This window comes from Helianthus annuus, chromosome 16, assembly GCF_002127325.2.
Source record: "Helianthus annuus cultivar XRQ/B chromosome 16, HanXRQr2.0-SUNRISE, whole genome shotgun sequence".
Lineage (NCBI taxonomy): Eukaryota > Viridiplantae > Streptophyta > Magnoliopsida > Asterales > Asteraceae > Helianthus > Helianthus annuus.
Genome location: NC_035448.2, coordinates 149,581,925 through 149,589,567, shown reverse-complemented (window position 1 = coordinate 149,589,567; position 7,643 = coordinate 149,581,925). Strand labels below are relative to the sequence as shown.

Genomic DNA, 7,643 nt, shown 5'->3' with positions numbered 1-7,643 from the left:
GATTTGGTTTTAAGAGTCCGATCCTATTGATTTGGTTTTAAGAGTCCGGCCTCGATTGATTTTTCGTTCAAACTCCTTCACTGATGTCATACACAAATCAACTTTTGCGTAACAGCTTTGTTCACGTGTGATTGTTTTTCTGGATAAATTCATGTCTTTTATGTTAGAATTAATTCACCTTTTTCCCTATCTATTATTCCTAAAAAAATACATGTCTTCCATATGATGGAAAAGTCATGAGGTGGGAGAACTCATACAAATGAAAGTTCAATAATAACTCAAGTTTACCATGATATTAAACATTGATCGGCCTGCGGTGTAATCCAATCCAAGACGTCAAGCTGAAGGTGAATTTGAAGATCCGCTTAGTTGGCCCAAGATACAAAATACAAACTACTTCTTCTTACTGGGCTTGCATGCAGCTTCCACTGTAGAGATATTATATTATATATATTATATTATATATTAGGGTAGGGATATGGTAAAAAGTGTCTAAAATGTGAGAAGGGTAAGAAGTGTTTTAAACCATTGGATATTTGATCTAATGGTTGAGATCAATAGGGTATAAAATGTAAATTGTGTTTTAATTAGAAGGACCTTATGTAAAATTAAAGGGTAATAGTGACTTTTCCAACGTTTCAAATATGGTAACCGTTTCAAAATCCCCATCAATCTCCTATAAATCAGCGAATTTATGGTAACTGTTTCAAAACCCCCATCAATCTCCTAAAAAATCAGCGAATTTCTCGTACTGAAATAAATTCTTCGATTTCCTTCACAACAACTTGTTATAACACTATAAAGAACAGTATATTACATGATAAAACACTATAGGAAGATATAACACTATCTGTTTACTGTAAGACACTATACATAAATAAAACACTGTTGATGGGGGATAAAACACTATGAAAAGGAACAGTATATTACATGATAAAACACTATAGGAAGATATAACATTATCTGTTTACTGTAAGACACTATACAGAATAAAGCACTATTGGTAGTATATTACATGATAAAACACTATAGAAAGATTTAACACTATCTGTTTACTGTAAGACACTATACAGAATAAAACACTATTGATGGGGATAAAACACTATGAAAAGGAGATTAAAGATACCTGTACATAATATAACAATATTGACTGGGGAATTAACACTACAACAAGAACTTACCGTAAACAATTAAATGTATAGAACAAATCGAATTCGAATCACATCCCTAATATATCACCTAATATTTTTGGCAGTTATCTTTGGAAATCAATTAATTGATAGGAATGGACAATTACTAATATACCCTTTTGAATTAATTAAGATAAGGGACACTTGTCATTCCCAAATTATTTCTCACATTTCTCACAAAAGTTGGACTTTTTACAGGATCCTCTACCTTATATATTATATATATATATATATATATATATATATATATACTAGGTTAGAACCCCGTGTATTACACGGGTTGAAAAAATGTAATTTTATATTATTAAATAATAAAAAGTTATATCTTTATGAACCCCGTATATTGTACGGGTTAAATAAATATAATTTTATATATCAAATAATAAAAAAAGTTATATCTTTAAAAATCATGTGTATTACACAGATTAAATAAATGTAATTTTGTATACTAAATACTAAAGACGTCGTATCTTTAAAAAACCCGTGTATAATCGGGTTGAATAAATCTACCAAATAATAAAAAATTACATTCTTAAAAACCCCTATATTATACGTGTTGAATAGATCTAAAAAAGAGTTATATCTTTAAAAAACATGTGTATTACACAGATTAAATAAATGTAATTTTGTATATTAAATACTAAAAACGTCGTATCTTTAAAAAACCCGTGTATAGACGGGTTGAAAAATCTACCAAATAATAAAAAAATTATATCCTTAAAAAACCTCATGTATTATACGTGTTGAATAAATCTAATTTTACATAGCAAATGATAAAAAAGTTATATCTTTAAAAACTCCGTATATTACACATATTATATAAATGTAACTTTGTATAGTTAATAATAAAGAAAATTTATACAAAATAGTTTATAAAAATTAAATTCCTTAAAATATAAAGTTACATTTTCATCATAAATATCTTACTAATATAATAAAAGAAACCTCTGATGGGACACATGTCATGTTCTGAGGGCTCCTCATGTTTTTTTCCCGCTCATTATGCTCGGGCTTTACTTCGGGTCACAAGCGGTGCCCCAAACATCTATTACCGGAATCTATTTTTAATTAGCATAATTTGCGCCTCATTAGGTTTTTTCAAGAGACTTCTCACAGACCCTAATCTCAAACTATCCATCTTCCCTCATAGTCTCAGAGGCAAAGTTCAAGATTTCCCAACATGCTGCTACTCAACAATTAACAGTTTCCAAACTCCTCATCCATCATTCTCGCATGACGGTTCTGGAAACTCAACTCGACAGTGTGATTTTATACCGCAAACCCTAATTCTAAGAGGTTAGTGTTCGATTTATTGTCAAACATCGTTTTTGTGGTGCCACAAACCCACAAACCCCAATTCTTCATATATCGATTTGAATCGTATCTGCTCTGCTATTCAATTTCCCGGCTGTATCCGTTTTCTAACTTGCAATACGCCTTATTTTTCTCGAAATATCATATAATACTCCACAAAGAGAAAGATTTTAAAGGGGAATGATGATGAAAACTATGGTGTTCTTGTGCAGCTGATTCTGGAATAGTACTCGGTTTTCAAGATTTTGTTTTTGGGTAAGTTTGAATACTGTATATATACATATATACATAGAAATACGTATATATTGTTTTGTTCTTTCATGATTTTAAATGTGAGTTTGTATGGATCCAACTTTTTTTTTTAATCGGTTAATCTTGTATAGAGGTGGAAAGATATATTATTAACTTTGATTTGATGAATTTGTAGTATTAATGTTATTTTCTTATTTTTTTTATTTAGTGCAACAGACTATTATCAGGAAGGTTTTATTTTATTTACTAAGATATAGTTTCATTCATATAGAGGATTCGCCACTGAATCCGATGTGGACGACGTCGTTGTGATCGGAGGATACGCGGCGGCAGCAATTAACGCCGCTCAAAACATCCTGTATTGAGAAACGGGGGTGTCGTTGGTGCTACTTGCCACCATGCCGGCTGTATCCCTTCTAAGGTATACTTATTATTGTTTTACTTGATCTGGGTCTTCTAATCTGAGTTAGGTTTAATTAAGTTTGTGTTTGTTCTTTGTTAGGATAGGAGCATCTTCATTCTTCTCATGAAACCCAAGACTAAGTTTGCAAATCATGGCATAAAGTGTGAGAGTGCAAAGATGAATCTCGCTGCCATGATGGCCCATAAGCACAAAGTCGTCTTTAAGATAACAAAAGGCGTTGAATCCCTTTTCAAGAAGAATAAGGTTAGCCATGTCAAAGACGACTGGTATAATTTTATTTTTTGCTTAATTTTAATTTTGTTATTCATTTTTATTCTTACCCACTCCCCTTTATTGATGTTTGTGTGTGATAGTAATCAAAATATTGTAAGAAAATTACAAAATCAACTTCAATTTCAGTGTGCAAAAAATATTGTAAGAAAATTACAAAATTAACTTAAATTTTAGTGTGCGAACCGTTGTTATTTGTTGGTAATATCAATATCAATTCAACGGTTATCGGCACAATTCGCTAATTTATCAGGTTATAATTTGATATTAGTTTCTTAGTGGATTAAATCTCTTTGTCTTTTGTATGTCATATCGTTTACGTCGTTAGTGTCCAAATTAAAATGGTTTTTGTTTAGATGTTAATGTTCTGAAACTATATCTTCTCCGATCCGTCTGTCTTTCATTGGATATAGAAATTTATTAGTTTCAACTCAGTTTTTTACCCATTTGATTGCCAGGTTTTTTTATCATTTATAACATACCACAGAATTATAAAACTTAGTTTTGATAGACGGATTGAATGGGTAACAGTTATTTCCAATAGACGTGTCAAATGGGTAAAAGTGTGTCGTTAATTCATCTTGGTCAAAGAAATAATTGAAACATTATTTCGTTTTTGAAAATTTGGATGGAAGTCTCTGGTCAACCCAAATTTAGCTTAAAATTGCCTGTCTATTCACTTCTGCGACTAACCATCACTTAAAGGGTGTTCCAGGTTTGCTTAAAGCGTTTCTGGGTTTTGTGAGTCACAGATAACGAAAGGCATGTTTTGGGATTAGAATGGAGTGTTGAAGAAAGACAATTAAACATGTATTGTTGGCTTTTGTTATGATGTGATTGAAAAATGTAAGGTATGGTGTGTGCGCTTCTAGAAATTGTAACCAATAAGCATATTTAATTAAACACACGCCCATGGTATACAAGGTATATGAACTCTTAAAATGGTGTCTATTCATGAGGATTGAGAACGTTGATGTATAAGGCCACCATGTGATGATGTTCAAATTGAAGGCATTACTAATCCTTAAGAATTCAGAAAGGTTATTATGTGTACTTGACTGATAATTACTATTATATAATTATATATTTATGTTGATGTTCATTGCATTTCTAATCTTTGATTCAAACTTAAATGTTAAATAGTTATTAGAACTTTGATTATTATTATGTTTGTCTGGTTATCTAAACTTTGACACATGTTTTTGATTTATTTAAAGTATAGGTTGGGATACAAACCAGTTTTATTATGGATGTTAATGAAGCCGCTTTGGTTATGTTTGGTGTTATCAGAAATGTAAGTAAAATCACATCTTTGAAACATATATAGATTTATTACCCCTATCTCTTTAAAATGCAAACTTTGACTTGCAAAAAGATTAAGAGAATTCATTGACAATGGTTGCAGATTGGTAATGATGCCCATTATAGGTTGAGTCCTCTTTGGAGAGATAATAAAACTACCATTTTGTAAGCAATCATGGTGTCTACTCATGTTTTGCCAATGGCAAATCTACTTGAGAGAGTTTATGTAATTTTTCAATTTTTGAATATATGTTCTGCAGTTAATATTACTGTTTTTTCATACAATTTAAAGACTTTATGTTAATGATATGTAGTAGGAGGGATAGGATTTAGACTCAAGAAGATATTTAGTTCAGGAAGTCAAGTCAAGTAACATAGTCAAGGTTTGCTTAATAAATGCCCTTCATTTTTGTTTGGTTGTTCAGGATTAAGTTTTCTTTACGCAAATATGAGTTTTTTTTTGGATCACAATCAGTAGAGAAAACTGAGAACCATTTATATTCAAGCTATCATACACTAATTTATTTTGATTTTATTTAATGAACTTTATTTTTATATCTTATACAACTTATATTGTTCAACCCGTGTATCACACGGGTAGATAACCTAGTTATTTATAATATCAACAACATCATAACATTTAACCCGTAAGATATTAAAATACGGGGTTAAATATAAATGTATATAAAGTGTAATAAATGTATATTTTAAAGCCCGTGTAAATTAGATAGCAGGTAAATATTGAAGTTTTGACCTAATATGTTGACAAACAATATTTATTTAATATTATAAATGAGGAGATTAAACTAAATAATAATTATCTATAAGATATTAAACTAAATAATATTTAATAGAAGAGTTATCTGTAATTAATTAGATTATATTAAAGTAAAATAATAATTATCTATAAAAGATGACCTAATATGATGACAAGTGTCCCAAAATAGGTTTCTTTTATTATATAGTATAGATTTTGTTAACGAGTGCTGATGAATAGTAACTTTATTTTTATAATAATATATAGTTTTTTATTACTTTATTATTTAATATATTATAATAGTTTATTATTATATTTACTTTTAATCATATTTTTCTTTTTTTAAAACATATATTTCCTTTACCTTTTTTAATAATTTCTTTTTCTTTTTTTAACATATATTAATTTATCCATTAATTTGATAAATTTACGTTTATAACTATTTTCTAAAAACTTAAGTACATAGTTGTGCTTGATTTCTTTCCCTGACATTCTGTTATAAGTTTTGTTAAAAACGAAGTTTGTACTCAAAATAAAGTATTTATTTGGTATCATAAAACGGAACGATGATAAACTAAATTGTTCTAATGATTTGACTTTCTAAACAACATGCTTTATATTTGTTTTACATTATCATTTGCTCGGTTTCACTGTAACGCGCGATATAAAAAACTAGTTTCAATTAGAGACGAACATTTCGGTTCTTTTTAGGAATCGAAACCGGTTTTTTTAGCCCGTTATTGTTCAAACCGGTTGCGGGTTTGGCCAGTGAGTTTCGGTTCGATTTTATTTCAGTTTTGGTTCCAAACCGGTTCTTGAGCACATTTAAATTTTTCTTAGTGACCAAAAAATACAATTTTTTTTTTTAGTTTTTGAAACAAGAAAAATAGAAAAATGAAATACAAAAAACATAGATCGAAAAATTAAATTATCATTTTGGTGTTTATTCTTCGTCCCAACTATAATTTGCATTCATCGATGCATCATAGGAGATTTCTTCGTGGATAGGGGATCACTTGGTCCATCTTCAACCTTTGCATCATGTATTTTTTTCTTCATACTCCGTTATGGGGAGTACTTTGGTGTTGTACACCATCCACCGCGTTCAACTGATCTTTTAAATATATGCACATCTCCAACGATGGGGGAGTTAGGTGTGTTCTTCGTAATGATAACCCTGCCACTAAAAAAGAAAAAAAAAACGGATTCTGAAGCTACTATAAAAGCTTGGACGCTTAGTAGATCATGAGCCATAGCGCTCGTGATGGGGAAATGGGTTTTCTTTGCTTACCACCAAAGACAAGACATCAAAAATTTCATATTCCTTAGTAGTTACCGTGGTAAGAAAATCCAAGCCTTTATACCTCCTTAGCTCACTACCTGAGGTGTTACCCCTTTGTTTTTTAGCCAGTTGATTTCTCATGGTGTAAAATAAATTAAGTTTAAGGTTACCCCGAATTGAACCCAAATGCATTGATCCCATGTTTGTGTGTATGCTGGGATTATATCTCTCTAAATAAGTATCACACAATGCTTGAAATTGTTTGTCGAAAGCATTTGATTGTTATTATCATCATGGGATTACTAATCAACCTCATCCTTGGACAAGATTCTTCATCTTATTCTTAGTTTTCTTGGTTTTCTTACTTTTATCACTCAAACACCTAATCAATAGGTGTTTGTGTGTGTGTGTCAATCACTATCACTGTGACCCTAAGCTGATTTGGGACTTATAGAAAAAAAGGAAGCAAATGCTCGTGGAAACCATGGAACTCTCCATGTTTGTAACAGACCAGCCCCATCCCTCACATCTCTACCAGCACCTCCATGCTCCCCTCCACGCCCCCACACCGGGCAACCTGACTAAACTACACATTCACGATGATGTAGTGATTTAACTGAAAAAGATAAGCGATATGACACTACATAATTAACTAAAAAAAATAAAAAAAGTCGTTTAACTATCTCTCTTACCTCTCCCTTCACGCCCTTTATGGCCTTGGTGGAGGGTTCTTTGGTGCGAAGTTTGATGCCCCTGTGTAGTGTTTAATGCCTAAAATAATTGAGATGACCGAGGTGCCAAACCACAACGTATAGTCTTATACATAAAAAGGTTCTGTTTTTTTTTTTCAAA

At 30.9% G+C, this 7,643-nt stretch overlaps 1 long non-coding RNA gene across 6 annotated transcripts; it reads left to right on the top strand.

Moving 5' to 3' along the window:
* Positions 1–2,239: 2,239 nt before the first annotated feature.
* LOC118488138 lies at positions 2,240–5,034 on the top strand. 6 transcript variants are annotated; one of them, XR_004883968.1, is made up of 7 exons: positions 2,248–2,486; positions 2,717–2,759; positions 3,028–3,177; positions 3,259–3,423; positions 4,166–4,490; positions 4,673–4,744; positions 4,856–5,034. It is a non-coding gene; the product is annotated as an uncharacterized LOC118488138 (long non-coding RNA). The 6 variants fall into 6 exon arrangements; XR_004883969.1 differs by having other exon boundaries at positions 2,249–2,486; positions 4,203–4,490; XR_004883966.1 differs by having other exon boundaries at positions 2,241–2,486; positions 3,259–4,490.
* The last annotated feature ends 2,609 nt before the right edge of the window (positions 5,035–7,643 follow it).